The following is a 22843-nucleotide window of genomic DNA, read 5'->3' as shown; positions in this document are numbered from 1 at the left end:
ATCAGTGACTCTCTCATCATTGATGTTTCTGTCTCTCTCTCTCCCTCTCCTTTCCTCTCTCTGAAATCAATAAAGACATAAAAAAGAAAAAAAAAGAAAAAAAAAGACTGTGATTACTTTTGAGAAGAGGGAAGCAGTTTTGATTAGGATGAGTGGATGACAAAATTTATTTTTTAATCTAGGTAGTGGTTGTAAAGCTTTTTGCTTCATAGAAACTAACCTACACATTTGTTTTATAGGGTTTCCTATATCTTTTCAATTTTATGATAAAAAAGTATTTTTTGAAAACACTAGATGCTGGTGCCCCACCCTCCAGACTCCTGGCTTTCCAGGAGGTCTGAGAAGAATCCTGGATAGTCTGAGGTTTATGGCTCTGGGGCAGGAGCCACTTCCCCTACCTTCTCTCAAACCTGACTGGTGCCTCCCTCTCACTGGAGATGCACTAGCTCCACCCTCCAGGTTCCCAGCAGCCCCACCCTGGCAAGCTCAAGCTCCCCAGAAGGTTTTGGAAGAATCCCAGACAGACTGAGTTGTGTGGCTCCAGGATGGAGGCCATTTTTCCCTTGCACACCTGACCAGTGCAGACCCCTCCCTTCACCTGGCCAATTCTTAGACTGTTTGGGCCTGATAAACTCTGCTTGCCTCACTCTGATGACTCCCTGATGCTCCACCCTACCGCAAAGGTCTGCAACACTCAGCAGATGTCAGCTAGCTTTAGTGTACCCTTGGATTTTTGTCGAGTGACCTCAGACCCAGCACTAGCACTGAGTTTGAACTTGTATCAATTTTGTAAACATTACTCATCCTTACCTGACTCAGTGAGAACCTACCTCCAGCAACTTGTGTACCACCAGAGGCTCTTTTAGTGACTGAGCATAATAAGCAGCCAGGAGGCAGAAGCAGGCAGAAGTGGATCTCAGAATGCTTTGGGCCTTTGGATGACCTGCCCCCAGGCTCAGTGTTGGTTGAAGACAGACTTGGTGCACAGCTTGGTCTTTCTGCACACACCCAGGCCCAGAAAAGACAGCCACAAATTGGATCACTTGGCAGCTCAAAACTGGTTGCTCAGGGCTAGTCACAGGCAGTGTGTGACATTGACTTGTGCCAGAGTCCCTTCCAGGAAGCTCCAGAACCAACACACCCAGTGGCAAGCTTCAGGCCACATCAGGTCAGGATCCAATTAGCTTCACAACAGCATATCTAAAAAGATATCTCAGCAGGCACCAGGCTATGCTGAGGTGAATTCTGCTTCATGTGTTCAGCACCTGCACAGCAGCTAATACATGGTGGTGGGAGTTAATCTTCACAGTCAGCCACCCTGAGGGTGGACCCAGTGAATGAAAGGGCAAACTGCAATCAAGGCAATTATAACAGGAGGACTCACATAACCCAAACAACAGACATTCCTGGAACACCCAACTCAGGTCATCAAGGAGACTGTGTCACTGAGTCCCACAGGACACATAATACATAGGACACCCAACCAAGACCGGGACACATAGCAGATCTACCTAATACACAGAAACAAAGACAAAGAGGTAGCTAAATGGGGAGACGAAGACACAGGCCACAAATGAAAGAACAGGAGAAATATCCAGAAAACATGCTAAATTAAATGAGAGCAAGCGATCTACCAGATATAGAGTTTAAAAAAAAAAAAAAAAGTGATTATAAGGATGCTAAAGGAACTTCAAGAGAATTTCAACAGTATGAAAAAGGACATAAAAACGATTAAAAAAAGATTTTCAGTCAGAAATAAAGAATATAATATCTAAAATTAAGAATACACTAGAAAGAATAAACAGTAAGATAGATGAAGCAGAGGATCAAAACAGTGGTTTGGAAGACAAGGTAGCAGAAAACACCAAATCCAGAGCAGAAGAAAAAGAATATTAAAAAAATGAGGATTGTTTAAGGGACCTTTGTGACAACATGAAATGTAACAACATCATATCATAGAGGTACCAGAAGGAGAAGAGAGACAGCAAGGAAATAAGAACCTATTTGAAATAACAATGACTGAAAAATTCCCTAACCTGGTGAAAGAAAAAGACATACAGTCCCAGAAGTGCAGAGAGTCCCAAACAAGATGAACCCAAAGAGGCCCACACCAAGATACATCATAATTAACATGGCAAGGGTTAAAGAGAGAATATTAAAAGCAGCAAGAGAAAGACAGTTACCTACAAGGGAGCTTCCATAAGATTGCTAGCTGATTTCTCAACAGAAACATTACAGGACAAAAGGATTGGCATAAAATATTCAAAGTGTTGAAAAGCAAGGACCTAAAACCAAGACTTTACCCAGCAAGGCTATCATTTAAAATTGAAGGAGAAATATAGAGCTTCCCAGACAAGAAAAAGCTAAATGAGTCCATTGCCTTCAAACCATTATTACAACAAATGTTAAAGGGTTTCCTTTAAAAAGAAGGTGGGGAAGAAGGGGGAGAGGAACACAGTTATAAAGAATAAAACAAAAATAGATGCATTCATATCAATAAACAAGAAAAACCTCAAGTAAACAATCCAACTTTACACTTAAAGGAACTAGAAAAGGAACAACAAACAAAACTCAAAGTGAGTAAAAGAAAGTAATAAAGATCAGAGCAAAAATAAATGAAATAGAGTCTAAAACAACAATACAAAAAATCAATGAAATCAAGAGGGGGTTATTTGAAAAGATAATCAAGATTGGTGAAACTTTAAGCGGACTCATCAAGAAAAAAAAGAAAACTCAAAATCAGAAACAAAAGAGAAGTAATGACTGACACCTCAGAAATACAAAGTATTATAAGGAAATATTACGAACAACTATAGGCCAACAAATTGCACAATCTGGAAGAAATGAACAAATTCCTAGAAACATAAAATCTCCCAAAACTGAATCAAGAAGAAACAGAAAATCTGAACCAATTTCAACTAATGAAATTGAAGGATTAATCAAAACACTTCCAACAAACAAAAGTCCTGTACTGGATGACTTCACAGGGAAATTTTATCAAATATTCAAAGAACTAACACCTATCCTTTTCAAACTATTCCAAAAAATTCAAGAGGAAAGAAGATTCCCAAGCTCCTTTTACAAGGCCAGCATTATCCTAAATGCAAAACCAGATAAAGATACTACAAAGAAATAAAATTACCCTGATGAACACAGATGCAAAAATCCTCAATACAGGAGAATTCTGCCCTCTGGTATCAGGAAATATACACCAAAGACATTCTGAAACCCTGAACCTCTTTCCATAAATAAGAAGTTTGTTTGTAAAATGGGGAATCTACCCATAATAAATGAACAATAGGTACTGCTGATTTAGGCCTATTCGTGAATTTGGATCCACAAAGAGAAGATTTTTGTTGAACAAGGTTATATGTGTACAGATACATCTTTCTTCTTATATTATTATTATTTAATTGGTAGAAATCCTGTGTTTTCTGCAAGGTAATTAATATTCATTAAATAAAACTGTAAACAATTTTTAAAAATCCTCAACAAAATATTAAATAACTGAATCCAATAATACCTTAAAAAGATCATACACCATGATTAAGTGGGATATATTACTGGGATGCAAGGTTGGTCCAAATATCCAAAAATCATCTGATATGATACACCACATAAGCAAAATAAAGGATAAAAATCATATAAACATATCAATAGATGCAGAAAGCACTTTTGACAAAATCCAGCACCCATTTATGATTTAAAAAATTGTCAAGAAAATGAGAATAGAAAGAACATAATGCAATATAATAAAGACCATATATGACAAACCCCAGCTAACATCATACTCAATGAGCAAAAACTAAAAGTGTTTCCCATAAGATCAGGAACAAGACAGGGATGTTTACTTTCACCACTCTTACTCAACATAGTACTGGAAGGCCTCACCACAGCAATCACACAACAAAAATTCAAATTTTATTTGAATTCCAATAAAATGAATTCAAATTGGAAGGAAAGAAGTAAAACTGTCATTATTTGCAGCTAACATGGTACAATCTATAGAGAAACCTAAATATTCACCATAAACTACAAACTGATAAATAAATTCAGTAAAGTAGGATACATAATAAATCTCCAGAAATCAGTAACATTTTTAATGCAATAATAAACTATCAGAAATGGAAACTAAGAAAACAATCCCATTTACAATTGCATCTAAAAATAAAATAAAATACCTAGGAATAAATTTAACCAAGGAGTAAAAGATCTATACTGGGAAAATTATAAGACACTGAAGAAAGAAACTGAAGAAAATACAAGTAAATGGAAGCATACACTGTGCTCAGGAATAGAAAAAATTAACATTGTTAAAATGTCCATATTACCTAAAGCAATCTATAAATCCAAGGTGACTTCTCTCAAAATGCCAATGGCATATTTCACAGAACTAGAACAAATAATCCAAAAATTTATATGGAACCACAAAAGACCCTGAATAGCCACGGCAATATTGAAAAAGATGAACAAAGTTGGAGAAATCCTGCTACTTGATATCAAATTATATTACAAGGCCATAGCAATCAAAATAGCCTGGTACTGGCATACAAACAGACATATAAGTCAAAGCATCAGAATAGAGAACCCAGGAATAAATTCATGCCAATATGGTCAATTAATATTTGACAAGGGAGACAGGACATAAAATGGAGTAAAACAGTCTATTCAATAAATGGTGGTGGGAAAATTGGACAGGTATATGCAAAAAATGAAACAACCACCTGTTTACACCATATACAAGAATAAAAATAGATTAACAACTTAAATGCTTGACTTGATGCCATAAAAATCCTAGAAGAAAACATAGGCATTAAAATCTCAGATCTTTTTCTTAGTGATATTTTTTCTGATACATCTCATTGGACAAGGAAAACAAAAGAAAAAATAAACAAAGAGGATACATCAAAGTAAAAAGTTTTTGCACAGCAAAGAACACCATTTATATTGTTCTTTAATGGAAAGACAAAATGGAAAGACAACCCACTGAATGGGAGAACATATTTGCCAATAAGAGGTTAAAATCCAACATTTACAAAGAAGTCATACAACTGAACACCAATAAAACAAAGAATCCAATTTAAAAATAGGCAAAAGACCCAAATAGACTCTTCTCCAAAGAGGACATACAGATGACCAATAGACATATGAAAGGATGCTCATAGTCACTAATCATCAGAGAAATGCAAATTAAAACCATAATGAGATATCACCTCACAAGTCAGAACAGCTATCATCAATAAATCAATAAACAAGTGTTGGTGAAGATGTGGAGAAAAAGGAACCCTGTGCACTGTTGTTGGGAATGCAGATTGGTCCAGGACTATTGAAAAAAATATGGAGGTTTCTCAAAAAATTAGAAATGGAACTGCCTTACAATGCAGCAATTCCATTTCCGGGTATATATCTGAAGGAACCCCAAAAACTAATTCAAAAGAATATATGCACCCCTATGTTCATTGCAGTGTTATTAACAATGTCAAAACTATGTAAGCAATCCAAGTGCCCATCAGTAGACGATTGTATAAAGAGAATGTGATATATATACATACAATGGAATATTACTTGGCCATTAAAAAGTATGAAATCCTACTATTTGCAACAACATGGATAGAGCTAGAGAGTATTATGCTAAATGAAATAAGTCAGTCAGAGATAAACAAATACTACATGATTTCACTTATATATGGAATCTAAAGAACAATATAAATGAGTAAACAAAACAGAAACAGATTCATAGATAAGAGAACAGACTGATGGTTGCCAGAGGAAACAGGGGTTGGGGTACTAGATATTAAAGGTGAAGTGATTGAGATGTACAGATTAGTAGATACAAAATAGTCATAGGGATATAAAATACCACATAGAAAATATTGTCAATAATATTGTAATAACTATGTATCATGCCAGTTGGGTGCTGGAAATATCAGGGGGATCACTCTGTAAAATATATGATTTTCTCACCACTGTTCTGTACACCTGAAACTAATATAAAATAATATTGAATGTAAACTGTAACTGAAAACAATTAAAAAAGAAAAAAACACAATATGTTGTTTCAGGTATCTTTTCATTTTATAGCAATGAGATACTAATACGCAGCCCAAAATATACATAATTTTATATAGTTAAGCAGGTCTGAAATAGTCCAGTTGCTTAAGAAATAATGAACAACTCAGGGATTATTCAGAACCCTGCAAGGGGGGGGGGGAAGGAAGAAAGAGAGGGAAAGGGAGAGAGAGGGTGGGAGGAGAAAGACATAATAAAACACATTTCTCAGCTTCTGTCCATGAGAAGTCTCATCACTTCCATTATTTGTATTATAAATGCTGTTTCCTTATGCTTTCAACAAATTAAGCAGCAGAGAATTGTTTCAGAAAACAGTATGCACAAAAATTTAGACAAATTCTGCCAGTTAACACCATTACCTGGTTTACCACAGAAAACCAAAGCCAACAAAAGCTGTACCTAGAAAACTTCTAAAATCTTGCTAAAGTTGAAATGTCCCACTTTATAGTTGTACTTATACTGCTACTTAACACCAGTGCCAACAAAATAGCCAACTCCATCTGGAAATTTTATATCTTACTAAACTTTAAGTGTTCAGTGTTATAGCTGTACTTTATAGTTCACTCCATATGGATAATGGAAGGAGAATTTATCTGAATGCAAGATTTGGGCTAGCCCCAGCTATGCTCTAAATCAAATCACTTAAAACGTTGAACTTGTCTCCTCAAAATTTTCTTGAAGCTCTATATCTCTGTTCTTACCAAATAGATTTTGAGTAGCACTATCTTTTTATGGAATTATAAGATAAAGCTTAAAAGGTTTTCACAAGTTAGCTGTAGTTGAAAAATGCTTTAAGAGAAATAAGTTTAAGATATATTAGCACTTTAAATACTTTAAAATATGTTTTAGCTAAATATACCAACACTGGTATTCCAAGGAGCTGCTATTCCTGAGATTTTTTTCTTACCTATTTTTGGAAATATGAGATATTTTTCTGTAAAAAGCTAAAAATGTGTTTGACTTGCTATATAATGAAATACTTAACTAAGAAGTCAGGGAGGGCATAAGAATTCCGTTTCAGATAAATTTCAGGGACAGATTTTTACTGATTTTAACCTCTAAAAATAATGTTTACACTTAAAATATGATTAGTATTGTCATTTCTAAAAAAAATATTGAATGCATAAATGCTTCCTGATAGGAAAAATACCTCTGGATTGAAAAATGCTTATTAACTGTTCATTGGTATTATTAGTGTTCCAATCCCATCCTTCTACCATCATGAGAAAAGCCTAGACCATGGTATAACTGAGAAGACTCTGAATATTATCCTTTAGTGCAATACAACTGCTATCTCATGGGAGCTTAAGGCTCAGAACAATGAAACACAGTTCCTAATCCCCCTCCCCAAATACTCCCTAAAATCATTATAATGAATTTAAGTTACTTTTTGGTGTCTTACCCATCTGGAGGAAAGCTTTGGCTTTCAATTCAGATTCTGATCTTTCTATTGCTGCTATCAACTAGGAGTGGTATAGAAGGTTCCACAGCTCACTGGCACTTCTCTCAAAAGTCTCACAGTCCAGTCTTCAAGAACTCTGCCTCTATATTGTTAACCTTGCAGATCATGGTTCGGGGGCCGCCATCTGTACACAATTGTATCCGCTTGAAGACCTGGTCAGTGATTCCTGGCTACCTGCAATATTCTGTCCTCTCCTAGTTACACACATCCCTTTCCACTGTAAGATTTGCTCATCCACAATCAGTATTCCCTGGCTGTGCAATTGCCCACTTTCCTTTCCACTAAGAAAGCAGATTTGCTTTCTATTGTAGTTGGAATTTCCTATCTACTGACAGATTTCTCATCCTCTACCATTGTAGCTGGAGTTTCCTGCCCACTTTAGCCATCCTCTTTCTTTTCCATTATGACTTAGGATAACTTGTTGCCACTACTTTCCAGTCCCTGCCTACTAGGAGACAAGACTTCTACTACTTTTGTCTACTATGGCTTGCCTCAACCACACCCAGTATTCTCATCGTATGAGGAGACTCTCTCATTCTTCTATTTATTTTTCATCACCAAAATGGCACTTTGGGACAAAAGCCAATGCCAGCCACATCCACATGGTCTTTTTAATAAGTGGTATATAATGCAGCTTATCTGAACATGTATTTGGTGGTGACTTTTGTCCCTCTCTTTCTTCAGGTAAGCATTTACTTCTATGAATCAGGCAACACTAATAACTATTCCAGAAACCAATGTCACTGTAATTAATTCGGGATGACATTTTTCCCCCTCTTCCTTTAAATCAGCATTTACTGCCTGGCCGGGCGTGGCTCAGTGGTTGAGCATCAACCTAGGATCCAGGAGATCAGAGTTCGATCCCTGGTCAGGGCACATGCCCGGGTTGCGGGCTAGGCAGCCAATCAATGACTCCCTCATCATTGATGTTTCTATCTCTCTCTCTACCCCTCCTTTCCTCTCTCTGAAATCAGTAAAGATATGTTTTTAAAAAAATAAATAAATAAATAAATAAATAAATAAATAAATAAATAAATAAATAAATCAGCATTTACTTACATTGTTCAGGCCCCATCACTACCTTGCCTGGGATCCTATGTAACTGGAATTAATTTTGGTATTAGCATTTGTCTCCCTCCTCTTTCAGATAAGCATTTACTTACAAGTATTTTATAACACACATAACCAGTCTAGAAACAAACATCACTTCATGTATTTTGGGAGTGGCTTTTTTTCCTTCTTCCTCTTAAGAGAGGGGCTACTTATATGGATAGACCCTACAACTAATTCTTCCACAATCCAATATCACTTGGATTAATTTTGTTGGTAACAGTTTTCCCCCTCTTCTTTCAATAAGTATTCACTTATATGGATCAGACAACTAGTAGATAAACAAACATTGCTGGATGCAATTTTGGCGATGACTTCTTAATCTTTTCTTCCTTCAGATAAGCATTTAAGCATATTCCCCAGAACCCAGAGCTATCTCATTCAGCCTCAAAGATCACTGGAATTAATTTTCATGTTTACCTAGAGCCTAAGCTTCCCCTGGGCCTTGGGGTTTTGTCAGTTTCTTTGCCAGGTTCCAACCTCATGTCACCTTCTTTCTAGTACCATACTTGTTCTTTCTACTCTATTTAGCACTCTATTTCTCTTCTCTTCCCCACAACAATACAAGATTCTTCAACTTTGCATCTATAAATTTGTTGAGTATCTGGTTTAAGGAGTGTTTGTGGCTGATACACTCAAGCCTTGGGATTGGATGTACAGAGACCATATTTTAAACTACAAAGAGAGAAAGGAGAAGCAGAAGGGAAGCAAGATAGTACAAAGAAATTGGTCCCATAATGTGGCTTACAATCAGAAAGAGCTGAAGACTGTTTGCCTTAATATAGGAAAGAAAATCCATATAATAAAAGCAGTTTATTTGCTGTCTATTTAGAACCTTGAGAATCACAATCATATATGATAATCAGTCTCCCTATCCAGAAACAGCCTCTCTGATAGGTTCTGCCTTTTATCACGTAGATCTCTTCCAAAAAGTTCTGTCCTCAGTTTTCCATCTTCAGAGAAACACCCAGGGGAGGGGACTTAGTTTAGCTATCCTTCAACCAAACACATCTGACCTTGCGCCCCACCATCAGCTTCTTTCAGAACATTCTGTCCTCATGCTTTTGCCCTTGCAGAAATTCCTGGAGAGGGGAGTTCTACTCAGTTTTCCTTCAATCAATCCGTCTGTGCCTGTTCTTGATATTTTTCTCAACTCGCCCCCACAAACACCTCTGCTTAGGCTTCTCCTTGTGCCATAAGCTAAGTTGCCTGGCCTCTCCTTCAAAGCCCTGGGCCCAGCCAAGGCCTTGAGGGAAACCTGCTCAGGTATTGTAGCTATGGCAACAGACAGCTGGGTTTGCAGGAAGGGGTTTAGTGGATACTGCCTGTCCTGTGTCCAACAGGAAACCTTCCCTTCAGGATACACATGTGGATAGACATGCATGTCCTCTGGAATGGGTCATGGACACAGCTCCTCAGGGGTGGGGGGAGCTGCTGAGAAGAGATATGCCTGAGGCCTGAGCTCTAGTGACTTTCTTCTGGTTTCTGTCATGTCTCCATCAGTTCAGCTTAAGAGCTCTGCCCATTTATGCAGATCATACAATAGTTCCAAAACCTAATACCCTAATGAAATGTATAAATAATGATGTTTTTTTTTTTCTTTTTCCAGAAAAATAGTCTCATTCTCAGTGTATGTAGTGATGATATTTTCATGAACCACAAAGTAGGGCACATTTTCTGGCATTAAGATTTAAATTCAGACAGAAATCTTGGAACTGAAGCTACCTTGGGAGATACAGGGCTTTTGGTTTCCAGGGAGTGTGTTTAGGGTAGTTTGTTGGAGGAATCTGAAGTTCAGTTCACTAAAATGAGCATAACTCAGTTAGCTGAACTTTATGAAGTGTTCATGTGATCAATGCTGTGCACTATCAGATTAGATATTCCATCATCCCTTTCCTCAAGAGAATGACAGAGATTGTTCCAGCTCTAAAATACTGTAAGAGACATAGAGTTCTCCTTAGATGGGAGTACGTGTATTAGCTGGTCATACAGGAATTCTGATGACTGAACAGTGTGTACACCAAGTAAAGATGCTCAGAGTGATTATTTATAAAATGTAAGTTTTTTCATATACTACTGACAATAAATACACATTGCAAATATTTCCAAATAATGCCTTGTATAGGTACACTGATGGGGGACAAAAGCTACGAATTGGTCATCAAGAAACACAAGCATTACCATTCACCACTTGTCACCCTAAACCAATATAAATTGCTTGAAGCAGGTTATCTAAAAATATTTGCCAATTCCACAATGGATCAGAGCCTGGATCTTTGCAGTTTTCAGAATCCAACAGAAAGGAGAATAGTAACAATTTGGAATAGCAAATTCTTTCTTGGCTCTATCAGCTCTCTTCAAATCTAGGTATATCTGGAAATATAGCAAAGGAGGAATAACTGCTCCCTTTCTTCAACTAAGGAAGATGCTGTGGTCTACACTGCTATCTTTTACTCAAATACAAGTGACCACTTCATTCAATGGAATCCAGAACAAGATTCAAGTATTTCTCTCTTTCTTCCAGAACCAGGCATGTGCTTGTAAATGTTTAACATCAGATTCCCTAAGGGGAAAGGAGGCCTTAATTTGTAGCATCTATATATATATTCACAGTGTAAAAATCTCCCACCATGGCCATTTCAAGCCACCAGAGTGATGTCATTGAGTGGCGAGTCAGGAAGAGGTGTGCAGAATTAGCTCTCATGAGATGATGTGAGCCAACTTTAGCTTTGTGACCAGAAGAGAAAGTTAAAAGGGTAAAAAGTATTACCTTCCCAATGTGAAAGGCTGTCATAAGAGATGTTTACTCATTCTTTATTTTGATGGTGCACAAAACAAGGGAAACAGTCTATTGCAGGAAGATAAGTGATTGGTATAGAACACAGAAATTAGAGCCAACTTAGATCTAACCTGGTTCTGTAATTACTCACTTGGTCACTTAATCTTATGGAGTTTTAGAATCCTCATCTAGAATAATTTAATATGGTAGTACATGCAGAGTTCTAACAACAACATATGACACACTCAATAAAATATTAACTCTGTCTTCTCCTCCTCCTCCATCACCCCTCAATATCTGCAAACTGGTATAAAAACAAGCCTACTTTCCTCACAAAGGCTTTACAAACAGAAATATTGCGTGTGAAAGTAATTTGTAATCTACAAACACTATTTCAATCTGAGATGTTATTTCCATGTTTAATTGCTGATCTCAGAGATGTAAGAAAACCAAAGGCATTCCGAAGGGAAATGTATGCTTACTCTAAGAAGCTCTAAAAATAAGAGAGTCCCATTGGTTATAAAGAATCCCGTTATAGTCACAGGGAATTTTTTAGACTTTAGATTTCATCTGATCCAACACCCTCATTCTACAGATGTGAAAATGGTTGCTGAAATTTTAAGTAACTTAACTAAGAAGTTAGTAGTGGAATAATAACTAGCATCCAAGTCATCTGACTCAGAGTATTTTTACCACCAAAGGTACATCAATTTTGGACCCTACAATCATTTGCAGGTCCTGCTATCTAACCAGCCAAAGAAGGGTTATAAATGAAATTTTTTTTTTTTCTTGAACAACATCCTGAGATCAGAAACTAGTGGGAGTTTTGATACAGGTCATATGCTTAGTTCAGTATCAGGGTTTGGCGTTCATTCTCATGATATTGTCTCACAAGGTAGAGAAACTGAAGGATCTGGGTTAATCTAAGTTCTACTTCTAGTTACACTTGTATTCTGTGGTTGCTTTTTGCATGTTTTTTTCAGGGGCAAGAGTATAGGTCCCTTGTCCCCTGGGATCCAAAGCGTGATCTTATCCCAAAAGCCCCATTACTTCTCTGAACTTTAATTTCCTCACGTGTAAAGATAGGTGGTTTGATTAGATAATTCAGTTTTCAGTTTGGAAAATATTTATTGAGTGCCTATTATGGGGCAAATGTTGTGCTAGATTCTGGAGATATCAGGAGGAAGCAGGCAAGCCCTTATCCCTATTGAGTTTAAGAGTTTAATGGAGGAAAGAAGCACATAAATTAAGCCACAATCGGAACCCATTTCCTTCATAGCTTAACACATTTGAGAAAAGTAGATTCCCAGTGAGATAATACTGGTACCACATAATGATAGAAAAATATATACAGCCCAGGAGCATTGGCATTGATACAAGGGACTCGAACACAACCAACCATAACTGTACTATAATTTTTGCAATGGCAGCAGTATATACACGATGGTACAGAGGAAAAAATTATCCCTGGAAATAAGGAAGCTTCACACAGCAGGTGATATTTAAGCTGGGTCTTGAAGGATGAGTAAGAGTTTAATAAGTGAAGAACTTAAGATAGAGCATTCCAAGCAGGAGAAACAGCATTCACAAAGGTAGAGAAGCATCAAAATGCCTGAATGGTTTGGATTACATAAAAAAATTTGGAATGACCAGAATTGAGGGTCTAATAATAGTAGCAGCTAAAATTTGTTGAATACTTCATATGATCCAGAGCTGTTCTGGAATCAATATAAAAACTATGAACTGTATTTTGCCTACTTTACATCTCAGTTCAAGCCAGCCACATTTCATATGCTCAATAGCCACTTGTGACTAGTGACTTCTATACTGGACAACTCAGTTCTATGTGATACTTTTTGTTGTGCTCTAGTGTTGAGAACCTTCTCAAGTATTTGTTGTTGTTGATTTCCCTATTTTTTCTTTTTTCTTCTTTTTCAATAATATCACAGTTCTTATAGTCATCCAAGGTGATTCACTGTGCACCTTGAAAACTCAGAGACTCCCTAACCAACTTGTTCTGTAGTTTTCAAATTTACTGCCCCTTGGGTCAGGCTAACTGACCTTCCCTTTGGGAAGCTTTTATATTCTTTGACTTGTCTATTAGTAAGGAAATATATAAACCTGAACCTTGGCATAGACTTAATAATAGGATATATGCACGGCGACTTATTAATGAGCACATAATGGAAGTTAAAACCATGGGAATGGATAAGGTCAGCCAAGGAAAGTGTGTATATATTGCAGAATGAGAAGACAAAAAGCATCCGCATGGAAGGGGAGAGCAAAGGAAGAGAAATGGTCAAAAACTTATGAACACAGCCAGGGACAGAGTATTCTCTCAGGAGCCAAAGATCACAAACCTTTAAAGAAAAGAGGAGGCAACCATATCAACCACTGGGGAGAGGTCATGATAATTAAGGAGCCTGTCAGCTCTATCATTATATGATTCCATGATCAGTTAACTAATGGGTTTTCAAAGATAACAAAGTTAAATTTTTAATGAAAAGACAATAAAGAGGGTAAACAGAGCCTACATTAAACTGCCCTTTTTTTTTTTTTTTTTTTCATTTTAGCTAAAAGCTCCCTCTTGTGCCCAGAGTGGGGATTTCCTTGACAGTTGGCAAAAAGGTTTTAAGAACAGCATGTTAATTTATTTTTCCCCCAGTATTCTTCCATAATATTTATTTTGCTAATAAATGTGTATTAATGTTATAACCAAACAGAAACATTATAATAAAAATAAAAAGAAAAGATGATATTTTCCTCTATAGATATAGGGCTGCATTGGAAGAAAAGTTATTGTGTAAATACAAAAAATTCCATTGGGTGTTATACCTTTCTCAAAGCGAGAGAGAATTCGTTGAGATTCAAAACAGCTGGGAGAGAGTGGCACGTTTAACAGTAAGGTCAGGTGATTCAGATCACTTTAGAGTTTGAAAATTTTCTCTCTAGACACCCAAACTGTCGTGTCTCCACTAAAAAGAGAAGGAAATAGGAAAACTCCCTTTGAGGGACCCAAGAGATCTGTAAGTCTCATTGTATAGATAAAGGGAAGGTGCCAGAAGCAGAGTTCTTAGACTGGTTTGTATCACTGGTGGAGGTGCTGAAGAATTAGGAAAATAATTAGGAAAGGAAGCTGGAGACCTAGGGCTTTGCATCCCACCTCTGCCTCTAAATGGGTGTGTGTATGTGTGACCTTGGACAAGCCCTTCCTTTTTTGGACCTCAGGTTTTTCCTTCAATGGGATTCTTTCATTCCATGATCTAAGAGTCACACCCTGAAGGAAGTGTAACTATAAAGCAGGTAATGCTTCCCACCCTGTCATCTTACCTGTTTTCAGGACTATTATCCCTATTAGAGCCCAAGGCCTCATGCCTCCCACCCTAAACTACTGAGGACTCTCTACTTCAGCACCCTGTACAAACCAGGAGCAACTTGGACCAACCTCTTCTTCATGGTAGAGTTTACCTGTCAGACAAGGGTAGTTAACAGTGGTTCAGCAGTAACATTTGAAGAGGAACGGAGAGCTGCTGTGCAAGAGGGATAGAGACTTTTTATTGTATTTATTTTGTTAGGTTTGGAATGTTTACCATGTACACATTGTGTGTGTACAAGTGTGTGTCCATATATTTGTGTTAAGCAACAACATACTTTGTCGATTGGATTCCGTTTCTGACATAGCCAAACACATTCGAGGAAAGTGGATTCCCAGTGAGATAGTACAAGCACCACATAATAATAGAAAAATATATACAGCTCAGAAGGATTGGCATTGCTACAGGAGACTCAAGCACAAACTGCTTAAGAAAGGGAGTTTCTTTGAGTCAGACACTGCTGCTTCCTGGAATTGGAACCCAGGGTGATCTGATTCCAATGTCTGGCCTCTCTCCATTATATCATATACTTTCCTTGACCTCACAGTAGGAAATGGAAAGGTTATGGCTCAAAGAAATACCATTTGTTTAGTGAATTCCTGAGCAGAGAAGAAGGGAAAGCCACATGAGCTAGGCGTGGAGCCTAGGGATAGTTTTTATGGAGTTTTCTTTTTTTTTCTTTCCTCTTCTCTCCCTTTCTATTTTTCTGTTCCTTCCTTTCTTTATCTTACCTTTTCTTTTCTTTTGGTGCCAAAGGATGAAAAAAACAATTTCCCTTACCCTCATCTTCTGGAACAGAGGTCAATAGAGTGGCAACAGCAACAGGGACTTGGTGGTGATGAAGGCTGATGTGTTTTTTGTGTTAGCTATAGACTGGCAAGGGAATAACAAGTTTATCTTAACTGATCGATGAAGTCTTGTCTTGGATGAGAGCACAGCTTACTTGCAGAGCAGCAAAGATCAGCAGTTCTGTAGGGGGAGGCAAGGAGGAGTAGGTTATTAGAACATTGACTAGAGTTGTTTTTTTAACTTAACATTGTACTAACAAAAAAAGGTATGTAGGAAACAAAGGACTCTATCCTCTCCTCATGAAAAATACCAAGGGTTATATTTGGATTGGATTGCTACAACTCATCATTGGGAAGGAAATAGCTTCATGGGATTTAGGACACATCTGGGCATTAACCATCACAAATAAAAAGCACACACAGGAAAGTAGTACATGTCAGTGGCAATGCATATACTCCTCTCTTTCTCTCATATTCTCTCCCCCTCCTTCCTCTCTCCTCCTCCCCTTTTCCTTTTCCTTATTCTCTGTCTCTCCTCCCTCTCCTTTCTCTCTCTCCCACTCTCTCCTTCTCTCTGAGGTAATCCAACCAGAGAATCTCTTCAGAGCTTTATTACAATTAAGTTGAGAGAAAGCAGAGTAGTTTGGTTCTCTCCTATAAAACCATATACACAGATGGCAACTCAGCACTCACCAGGGAGTTCTCTAACTTCCCTTCTCCCTTAGGAGGGAGAGGATGTAAGCAGCTAGTCAGGCCCGCCTGCTGAATGTAGGCCAAGTGTGGGGGAAATGACTGAGTGCTACTTCTGTGCTGTCGAATAGAGTTTGCCTTGAAAGCCAAACCCACTAAAATAGGGTCTGGAAACTATCAGGGAAGAAATCTGATGCATGTATGTTTTTACCCACAGTCGTCCATCACCAAGGATTTTTGCATTTGAGGCATGTTGCAGAGAGGCAAGCTGCTGTATATCAACTGTGATCAGTTTTTAACATGCTGTAATAATCTAAAAGGAAACAGTCCCTGGAATCTACATAGCCTTTTTTTTCCTTCTTCTTCTAATTTGCCCTTCAGTGCCAAAAAAATTAAAACAAAAACCTGAAAGGCAAGATTTAAATTGAGCCATCACTATTTCAGAAAGACCCAACTTATTTGTGTGTGCCTGTAGCTACAGGATAGAGTGTGCATATTTAGGTAAAAACAATGGATTCAAGGCAATGCCACTTGAATTGTGCTGGTCACCTACTATGGTCCTTACAACTGTGCTTGGTGCTTAATGCTTTACATATGTTCAAACTAAAAGGAAGAAACTCTTCCTGGGTCAAAAGGAATATGATACTTCAAAAGCATTTTAAGTAAATGGGACAAAGAAAATAAATACAATTTTCTGCTTAAACAGGTTTTCAGTTAAGGAATTCAGAAAACTTTCTTATGAGTATTGATGTAAAGCAATTTGCAACAATATTGAGAAAAAAGTACTACATTAAAAGTTAGAAAATATGCTATCTTAAAAATTTTAATATCCTCAATCCTGTAGGCCACAAAATAGTTTTAGAAAGTTCCAAGAAGGAAAGATTGAGGCTACTATGTTTGGCTTTCTCATTCAGTGCCACAGTTCCTAAAATATATACTCCAGGGCTAGTACCAACCTTTCTTGGACCTTCTCCTCTGTCTGCCCCTTGAGTGCTAACTGATAGTCCTCCAAGTTTTTATCTTTGGCCTTCCTCTATTCTCACAATGCATCTCCTTTCTAGGTGATCTCATTCCCTCTGATGATTTTTACCATCATTCATATGCTGATGCTTTCCAAATCTCAATCTCTTGCCTTGACATCTCCCTGGAGCTCCAGACCCATATATCAAAAAATCTCCAGTGAATATCTCCACTTGGATGCCCTACAACCATCTGGAACTCAAGATGTCCAAAACTAAACTCATCATTTTTCTTCCAGAATCTGTTCTCCATTTTTTATCTGGGTTGGTGAAACCAAAATTCACTCATCATTAAGACCAAAAACCTGGGAATCCTCCTCAACTCTTTTCCTTCAACCACCATATCAAACCAGTCACCAAGTTCTGCCACTTTCAGTTCTCCCAATCATTCCCCTCCTCTCTATCATCCCTGGAGTCTGGAGCTCTAGGGAGATTATTGAGGCGAGAGACTGAGATTTGGAAAGCTTTAGTTGAGTCACTCATCATCTTTAGTGTAAACTATTACAGTAATTTTATACTAAGTTTTTCTGCTTCTGGTCTTGCCTCTACTAATCTCATTCCTTCCAATCCCACCCTCCATACTACTACTAGTCTAATAAGTGCATCGGTACATCTGGTAGATCCCTAATTAAATTATTTCAATGGTTCCCCTTCACCTACTAGATTAAGTCCAGACTCCTTGGCATGACATATAAAATCCCCCTAAACTCAGCCTCTGCCTTTCTCCCTAAGCCTGTCACCTACCACTTTCCTAACCTTTCTCTTGATGCACTTTCTGCTCCATCAATACTGAAATACTTGTGGCTCCTTCCACATTCCATGTTGTTGCATACCTCTGCACCTTTGCTCATGTTATGCCTACTACTGGAATGACAACCTTATTCCTATCCTTACTTTGCTTGCATAACTCTTTTTGCCCCTCTTATGAGTAGCCTTTTTTGACTGCCATCTGTGCTTCTCCAGCACCCTGTGTGTGCCTCTCTCTCACTGAGCATACCACATTGTATTGTAACTGTTGGTTTTTCTTTGATTTGGGATCTGTCTTCTGCACCGTATTGTGAGTTTTTGAGGTGACAGTTGAGGCTACATTGCAAGTGAACTTATTCCGCCCTACTATGTTAGTACAGACCCTCGTTATCAGTCACCTAAATTGCCTCCCTGTATGCAGACTTTCAATGTCTTTGATGATTCTCTATAAAGTCCAAACTCCTTAGTGTGTCATACACAAACAGGTTTCAGCCAACCTTCAGGCCTATTTCTTGCCAGTACCTACCCTTCCCACATCTTCACTCTAGCTATGCTCAACTACCATGCATTTTCCTTTGCATACTCTCTGCCCCTCTTGATAAACACTTATTTATCCTTTAGAGCTCACTTTATTTATTTATTTTTAAAAAATATATCTTTATTGATTTCAGAGAGAGGAAGGGGGAGGGAGAGAGAGAGAGAGATAGAAACATCAATGATGAGAAAGTCATTGATCGGCTGGAACCCCCAACCAGGGCATGTGCCCTGACCGGGAATCGAACCCTGATCGCCTGGATCCTAGGTCGATGCTCAACCGCTGAGCCACGCCCAGCTGGGCTAGAGCTCACTTTAAATGTGTCCTCCTCTGTTACGCCTTCCCCAGATCTTCCCAGGCAGAGTTACACATGTCTATCTTTGTATTCCTGTTGCACCTATGTATTGTAGCACTTTCTACACTCAGTTACCATCATAATCTTAACTTCTCTTATCCTCAGTTTCACCATCTGGAAAATGGGTAATAATAATAATAGCTTCTACTTTATATGGTAGTTGTAAGAAGTAAAGGAGACAATGCATGTAAAGCACATAGCGCAGAGTTTGGCAAAGAGTAAGCACTGAATAAATAGTACCTCTCAATTGAGTTCTCAGTATGTGCCAGGCACTTTACACGTATGAACTCATTTCATTGTCTTCATGAGATAGGTAGAACTATTATCTCTGTGTTTCAATGACTAGGTAGGGTGGGATGACTAGTTCAAGGTCACACTACTGGTTAATGGAAAACCTGGTTGAATCCATCTGTCCTGGCACTGGCACAAGGGCCATTCTCATAACCAATATACTTCTTTGTGCACTTTTCTCATCCCTACTACATGTGAACTTCTCTATGACAGGATCTACCCCTGCCTTCATCCAAAAGTTAGACTCACAATCCCTAAGTCTCTCAGGTCTGCTCCCAAGAGAAGATAGGAACAAGGTTTCCAGCCCTTAACTCTGCTTAGACAACCAGAACTTTACTACTCCTTCCTCAATTGCCCCTGTTATTCAGTTGCCCTAAAACAAAGTGTTTTATTTACATTTCTATGCATATATGTTCTTTGGTTAATCTCTTCCTGTCCCCCCCCACCCCCTCCTCTCTGAGATCAGTCACATCTGTTCTATGCATCCATGCCTCTGTTTCTATTTTGTTCATCAGTTTATTTTGTTCATTAGATTCCACATACGAGTGAGATCATATGATACTTGTCTTTCTCTGACTGGTTTACTTTGTTTAGCATAATACTTTCCAGGTCCCTCCATGCTGCCCCAAAGGGTAAGATTTCCTTCTTTTATATAGCTGCATAGTATTCCTTGGTGTAAATGTCCCACAGCTTTTTTATCTACTCATCTACTGATGGGCACTTTGGCTGTTTCCAGATCTTAGCTATTGTAAATGATGCTGCTATGAACACAGGGGTGCATATATTCTTTCTAATTGGTGTTTCTGGGATCTTAGGATATATGCCTAGAAGTGAGATCACTGTGTCGAATGGCAATTCCATTTTTAATTTTTTGAGGAAATTCCATTCTGTTTTCCATGCATTCCAGATCCACCTGAGGAGCACTCGAGTACACAACAGGTGAATAGGATAGGGTTTTACACTACATAAGGATTTTGATCAACGTTAGTTAACTGTTTTATATAGTTTTATAATGATTACAGACAGTACTGCCAAAGCACCACCCAGGTCGTTATTCTGATTGATATGTCTAGGCCACAATCTGGGACCTATACACAGCAGCAAAATTCTACAACCATCACAGTCCATTCCAAAGATGTTAAATGTTGGTATTGTTTTTGCAGTCTTGAGAAAGAGAGTAGAATATAATGTGAACAGCCAGTGGTAGCTACAGAATTTCTATATGGGGAAGCCGCCCTCTCCTCCCTCCAAGTATCTTTTATTGTTTGTTTTCACATTCTCTGTTTATGAGAAGGGGCTTGGTGGCACAGGTAAAGTTTTAAGAGATTTGTTTTGAAGGTATTTTGTAGAACAGCAAGCACACTTTTTGTAAGCTTATTTGGGGTAACTTGATAGTAACTAATACACCCTTCTCAAAGCCAAATGGCACTGTCACTGAGAATGGCTCACAGTCACATAGTAAGTCTTGGGTAAAAGATAGATGAGAAGTTTCCACTTCTCTGCTCCAATTGCTGGGTTACAGAAAACTTTGTTCCACTATCCTTTCCAGGCACTAATTTGGGAGAAGGTGGAAACCCTTTGCTACTGAGAAATTCCAATTAAAAAGATAAGAGAGTCAAGGCAGGAAAGGAGGGAGTAGGGGGAAGAATGGGACAGGAGCCAGAAAGAAGGAAATCACACCCAGGCCAGTCAAGGCAAGGTTTGTACTTCCCACTAAGAAACCAGAAAACTCAAAACAGGAAGAAATCGGTGAGGTGCAATCCAAAAAGCAATCAGCTCACTGACATTTTATTTATTTTTACCTGGGGGAAAGGGGTGTGAGGAGGGGGTTTGGGTTCCCAGGCTGACCCAGCAGCTGCAGCTGCTATAAAGGAAGTGCGTGTTTGGGGGAGGGGGAGGAGACCAGGGCTGAGGGGTGCAGCCTGTTCCTCACCCCCAACAGAGGCCCAGAAAATCTGAAGGAAGGAACCTGAGACTGTGTGAAACCCAAGAGAATGAGATATTTTTTCCAAGCTCTGCAGAAAAGGAAGCCACTCTCCAAGGACACGGAATCTATCGCAATCTGGACCTGGAGACCCCAGGGAAATTTTCCTGCCCCTGCTGCTTTCAGACTGCTCGGTTCACCTGGGCCACTTTAAGTGCAGATGAAGGCAGTAGAGGTGCAGAGGGGATAGAGAGAAAGACATAAACCATGCCAATAAAATATACAGAATTAACTGAAAACAAGACTTTCCTGGGATTTCTCCCCTGGTCTTACAGCATCTGTTTTCATTTCTCCTCCCTAAAGAAAAGAAAGAAAAAAAAAAAAAGGAAAAGAAAAGAAAAAAGAAAAGGGGTGGGGGTTGGAAAGCAGCACATATGTTTTCAATGGAGTCCTTTAAAACATACACAGGCAGCTGGGAGCTGGAGCCCTGAGGAGGAGCTCTTGTCGTCACCAGAGCCAACGCCATCCTGTCTGTATGGACTCTGAGTGGTCCTGAGTAAGTCATTTCACTTTCTGTCCCAGCTTTTGCCTCACAGAATGGATAGTGACACTTTCAAAAGAAGTAACAGGAGACAATATAGTGAAAAGTATAACAATAGCAGTAACATTTTCTAGAAGCTTTTCTGTACTTTATAAGCATTTTCTCACTTAAATCCCACAAAACTTGCTGTGATTAATATTAATTATGAGCCTCACCTGTGTGGCTCAGTGGTTGAGCACTGACCTATGATCCAGGAGATTGAGGTTCGATTCCAGTCAGGTTACTGAGGTTCGATTCCGGTCAGGTTACGGACTCCATCCCCAGCAGGAGCGTGCAAGAGGCAGCCAATCAATGACTCCACTGATGTTTCTGTCTCTCTCCCTCTCCCTTCCTCTTTCTGAAGTAAGTAAAAACATATTAAAGTATATGTTAATTATCATTCCATTTTATAGGTGAGAAAACTGGATAACAGAGAGGTTGACTTGTTAAAGTCAAAACGGCCAATAATTGGAGGGATTTGAGCCCAGCTTTAAAAAAATATTTATTGTTGAGAGTATTAGAGATGTCCCCCATTTTTCCTCCAATGCCCCACTCCACCCAGTTCCCGTCCCACCCCAGGCCTTCACCACACGATGATCTGTGTCCATGAGTTATGCATATTTGCATATAAGTTCTTTGGTTATTCTCTACCCATTCCCCCTCCCCCATTCCCTCTGAGATTCGTCAGTCTGTGTCATGCTTCCACGTCTCTAGACCTATTTTGTTAGTCGGTTTATTTTGTTCATTAAATTCCACATATAAGTGAGATCATATGATACTTGTCTTTCTCTGACTGGCTTATTTTGCTTAGCATAATACTCTCCAGGTCCCTCCATGCTGTCTCAAAGGGTAAGAGATCCTTCTTTTTTACAGCTGCCTCGTATTCCATGGTGTAAATGCCCCACAGCTTTTTTATCCACTCATCTACTGGTGGGCACTTGGGCTGTTGTTTCTAAATCTTAGCTATTATGAATAGCGCTGCTATGAACATAGGGGCGCATATATTCTTTCTGATTGGTGTTTCAGGATTCTTAGGATATATTCCTAAGAATATATCAGTTTGATTTTTAATTTTTTTGAGGAAAGTTCATACTGTTTTCCATAGTGGCAGCACCAGTCT

General features: G+C 38.5%; 1 protein-coding gene across 1 annotated transcript in view; it reads right to left on the bottom strand.

Moving 5' to 3' along the window:
* Positions 1–22051, bottom strand: part of LHFPL1 (LHFPL tetraspan subfamily member 1) — a 111780-nt gene extending 89729 nt beyond the window's left edge. Inside the window, exons 1-2 of the mRNA XM_087829271.1 lie at positions 21928–22051; positions 15698–15763 (exon numbers count right to left, since the gene is read on the bottom strand). The gene's annotated coding sequence lies outside the window, so the exon portion shown is untranslated. The remainder of the gene's footprint in view (positions 1–15697; positions 15764–21927) is intronic.
* Positions 22052–22843: the final 792 nt, after the last annotated feature.

The sequence above is a fragment of the Miniopterus natalensis genome, chromosome X (assembly GCF_054644295.1).
Source record: "Miniopterus natalensis isolate mMinNat1 chromosome X, mMinNat1.hap1, whole genome shotgun sequence".
NCBI lineage: Eukaryota > Metazoa > Chordata > Mammalia > Chiroptera > Miniopteridae > Miniopterus > Miniopterus natalensis.
Note: the sequence above shows the minus strand (reverse complement) of the source record. Positions and strands in the feature narration are given on the sequence as shown.